Genomic DNA, 5186 nt, shown 5'->3' with positions numbered 1-5186 from the left:
ACTAACCCATTTATAAACAAGTTATGGGTTGAACCTAAATGAGTTCGGATCATATTCGGGTCAACATAACTGACACATTTAATAAATGGGTTGTGTTCAAGTTCAACATGTGAACCCATTTGACCCGTTTAGCTTATAAGGGTATTAGCTTATTACTATTGCTCAAAATGATATGATTCATAAGACATTATGGATGGGGCAAAGAAGTTGGATCATAGGTCCATAGCATGTATCAACATGCACATCCTCCTGACTGTGGTTGCGACTGCGTTGCAGCTGCATTGCTAGACTTAAGATTGACATCAACCATGTCTTCTTGCTTGGTCGAGGAAAGTGTTTCCATTCCAGGTAAGGCTGCTGCAATCTTCCGAAACAGTGCCTGACAACAAGAAAGAAGCTTACATAAGAGGATTTTATTTTTATTTTTATTTTTATTTTTTGCTGGGAAAGAAATAATCATATGCTGTCATTGTGTTAATTAGATTATAACATAAATGATTGGTCAAACATGAAATATTTTAGGAGACCTGAAATTCGGCTAAAGCATGAAACAGCTGATGTAACCATCGAGTATGTATGAACTCTATCTAGAATATTTTCCTTATTGAAAAGAGACCAACAAATGAATTTCACGGTTTGAAAGAGCAAAATAGCAGAACCTTTGATGGTCAGATCATTAGCATAATTCACTAAAACCCGTTTCTTTCCAAAAATGAAGTCTGCAGTGTTTGAAGTGCACCAAACCAAAATCATGTGTATTTGATTTCTTGCATCAAGCCATTAACAGTTATATAAAGTAGCTATCCAAAGTGGAGGAAATTAATTGCTTACCTTAATATTAAAGCCGCCTTGGCACTGGTTTCAATAAACATAACATTCAGGTCACAAGCTTTGGCTTTTCCTTCCTCTAGAGAAACTTGCCTATCCAACCATTCACAAGATGCCCAGGTCATAAGCACAAAATAATGCACCAGACATTAACCACAATAAGCATAACTAACATTGAAAAAATATCCATTGGGAACTTTGAACTGTAAGTGATCTCCTAAGCATCCATGTAAATGAACATAATATTCTCAATTACCAACTTTGTAAATTGTGTATGTATGCCGTTTGCCAATAGTAGTTAAGAGTTAACAATGTAGGAATTAAGGTAGACCTCAATTTGGTCAAGCAAGGATATAAAAATGTAAGAGCAAAAATTAAACAGGCATACATATCAAGACATTCTAGAGCATAATTGCAGTAAATGTAGAGCTCAAAGTTAGCATAAAACCGTCATTTTTTCCCCCCAAAGTGAGCATATTTTTGTCTTTCTAGCTGGCTTCACTTCTAACTCAATTGATTCTGCTACCGTTCATAATGAATAATGTAAGAGGTAACCATAAATCTAGCAGAGGAATTGAAGTGTCATTTCTATAGTCAGCATTTGATCAGGGAACAGTCTAACCAACTAAAAACGAAAATAACACAAGGAATCAACTTTATCCAAAACAAATTGCAGCCAAGGCAATAATCAATACATTTTCTCCACTAGATCTGTTTTGTTGCCAACAAGTACAATGATAACATCACTGCCTCGCTCTGTGCGAACCTCTTCAATCTATTTGGAAGTATTTAAGAAGGACTGTCTGCCTAAAGAAAAAATGTGCCTAAAATCATTAGGAAATTTACTAAACATATAAAACTCGACTAATCAATTTAAAAACATTAGGCGCCAAACTATTAAGCTTCTGAATGAGCAGCCTCATAAGTTTGATATGAGCTATTATACTTGTCAAGAAAAAAAAAAGAAAAAGAAAAAAAGAAAAGGAGTTTGATATGAACCAGTGCATTTGTGCAAGACGCTACAATTAACTTCAATCATTTTTTAGGATGCATGAACAGAGCAAGGATATGCAAATGGAAAATTGAGACCCCAAAATACAAAAAAGTTTCCACAGCATAAAAAGAAATGAGTCAAAAAACATACTTGCAATGTCTTACACAATGACTACCACAGAGGAATCCCTAATATAGCTCATAATGAGACTCTTGAACTGTAACGACCCAAGGAAAAGCGCTAGCCACATCTGCGCTATACCTCAAAAGGACTAGTCACAATTGAGGCTCCTTGTAGTTGTTAATAAAGCCCAGTTCAACCCAGTAAATATCCGATGTGGGACTCATCACACACCCACACACATTACACAATCAATCAAATTGGGGTATCACATGAACCTTTCCTGTCCAGCTGTATCCCTATCAAACATTTCAAAATTTGATGTTTAATATGTGTAAATGAATAAAATTAGAAAAAAAAAATTGAAAATGCAATTTAAATATGTTCAACAGTGAAAAAATGAATGTAATAGTAATACCTTACAACCCCTTTAAATTAAGAATCTTACCAAAGCTGCAATCGAACAGTTCGATCTTCAAGGTACATAGTCTTTGACAAGAAATCGATACCAATGGTAGCCTGGTTATCAATTAATAACACATATAAGATAACAAAGAATAAACAAGTCTAAATGATGAAACTTATTATCCTTTCTTGAATGATATTATTTTTTACTTAAATAAAAAATTAATAACAAAATTACATCCACAGCAAAATTAAGATTGCAAGAGACGTGTCATCTCGCAATTCTTAAAGCAAGTTTTGAAAAGCTAATGTCTATTAAATTCACTCCAAAATGTCCAAAGATCACATATCTTACATTAATTTCAACATCATTATATGGTTCAAGCTATTGAGATGGCCCCCTCACTTTGTACTACATCGTCCTCTCACACAAGGATGGTCCCCAATTATAGATCCTGCATTTTTGGCAGAAAATTATTCGATGCTCTAGGAGCAATGCTCCCCCCTCTCACATGAATTAAATTAGTCGAACCCTCTATTACGCGAGACACGGAAGCATCAAAATACTCATTTCTAGTTAAGTATTTAGCATTATGTAAATTCTAATTTGAATTTTGAACAAGTCAAGTAAAAATCTCAATGCCAATGCAATTTTGCTCAATGAATTTGATTTGTAGCATTGCCCTCATAACACCTAGATCATAGTATCATACATAACACACACAAAATTGTAACATCATGAAAAAACTAAAAATTCAATCCAACCACAATTTCATTACATTCATTCAAACGCAACAAAAGGCCAATCAGATCCAAAAACAAAACCAGGAAATTTTTTTTTTTTGTGAAATGGACCTGATAGGTGTTGTCGAACTAGTCGTACATGAAGTGAGTGATGATACTGGTTTTGCCGACGGACTGGTCTACCAAAAACACCAGCTTGTATTTTGCTAAAGCCGATACCAGAGCCATCTTTTTCGTTCCGATTTTCGATCTATCTATATACTGGTATTCTACTACCACTCTGAGATTTTTCGAATTTCGGGCTTCAAAATCGGGGATTTCGTATCGTATCGCCGCGTTGAGCAGAGTTGAGTTTTCGTATCGGAAAATTCGAGTGTGTTGTTTTGCACATGAAATGGTTATGGTCTCTTGGTTGTGAATTTGCGATCGCAAAGATGCTCTATTACGGGCTTTCCTTTATTATTTTTTTGGTTTTTATAATTTTATCTAAGGGACCTCCACTTTTGGCAATAGTGATTTTGTTGAATGCGTGGTTTGATCAATGCGTGAATCTACTGATTATTTGATTTGATTTCACTAATTTAATTCTGGAGATTTGTTAAAAAAAATGGTGGGGTTTATTTTATTTTATTTTATAAACTTTTTATATGAAAATAAAAAAAGTAATTGCCTTTTTTTTACACAATTTTTTATATTTTGCATGAGAGTGATATTAATTTTTTTTTTAAATAGTTAATTACAAAATGATCTAAGGGCACCCATTAATAAAAGTTTTTTTAATGATTCAATAGGTAAAAGTTACGATAATGGAAAATGAGGGATATATATGTGTGTGTGTCAATGTTTGGCAACACGAAACAAATACGATATAGGTTTTTTCGAATTAGGATTGGGCTTTAACAGGTTCGAATCATAAACGGGTCGACCTAAAAGGGATATGATAAGAAACGTGTCATAAGTAAGTCAATTCACATGACCTACAATTTTGTTGACACCCAATTTTGCAACTCATATTTAACCTCATGTGAAGGGCAAAAGAGTAATTTTACACCAGGAAATAGCATCTTAATTCGGGTTGTTAGATCATTAATGTCATATCATCAAAGTGATTATGATGTCGTAACAATCCAAACGACTAGTCATGAGCCTTAATCGAACTATCAGATTGAAAGTTATTGTCATCTCAAGTTTTAATGGCCAAGATGTACTCTCACAAATTAAGTTCGACTATATATGATTATAAACAATTAATTTTGATTTGGTTATAATTATAATCAATTTGAAGTTAATGATATGTCATAATTCAATTGGCTAAGACTACAACTTATGATAAGGTTGCACACATTTGATTAATTAGATTGTTAAATATTAATTATTCAATGAGTAATTTGTGTAATTATCTTTTTAATTTGAATAATTAGATCATGATTTGGGGTTGATTAATTTTGAAATGGAAGTAATTAGGGCCTATTAATGTTAATTAGAAGCTAATTTGGGGCCTATTAATGTTAATTGTGTTAAAACTATTTTACAACAAATGACCTTTGCTTACTATTTCATTGATATCTCTCAAAGAATTTTGAATTTGTGAGGGGGATTAATTTTGTAGAAACGAGACATTTGGGGATTTGAACACAAGAACGAGACAATTTTGATTAAAAATGAGTAAGATATAATTTTTTGAAGTTGGCTTTAAGGGCTATAATAGGAGTTACGGGGTTTTTCAAAGTTTTAGTCATTTTGCCACTCTCACCAACCTCCGAAATTAATGCATCAATTTTCCCTAAACTCTAAAATTTGGTCTAGGTTCATGATTTTCTCTTATCCTTTGTCAACCTTCATTGAATGCCTCCCATTTATATTTTCCCCACCACAAATACATAAGCCCCCCTCTCCCACATTCCAAAGCACACAAAAACATCCTCTCTTCTCGCTCTCTAGAGTTATGGTGAAGTAGAGCTAGTCTTGTCATATCTTGGTCTTCCTGAAACTCAAAATATTGAGTAAGCCTCACTTTCCCTCTCCTAGTTCTTCTTCGCTACTCCACCCCTAGAACCTCCACCAAAAGCCTCCTCCTCCACTTTGTGGATCTTGC

The 5186-nt window shown here is 33.8% G+C and overlaps 1 pseudogene; it reads right to left on the bottom strand.

Annotated features, from left to right (window-relative positions):
* Positions 1-232: 232 nt before the first annotated feature.
* Positions 233-3319, bottom strand: LOC115987901 (annotated as a pseudogene).
* Between the last annotated feature and the right edge of the window lie 1867 nt (positions 3320-5186).

This window comes from Quercus lobata, chromosome 4 (genome assembly GCF_001633185.2).
Source record: "Quercus lobata isolate SW786 chromosome 4, ValleyOak3.0 Primary Assembly, whole genome shotgun sequence".
Taxonomy (NCBI): domain Eukaryota; kingdom Viridiplantae; phylum Streptophyta; class Magnoliopsida; order Fagales; family Fagaceae; genus Quercus; species Quercus lobata.
Note: the sequence above shows the minus strand (reverse complement) of the source record. Positions and strands in the feature narration are given on the sequence as shown.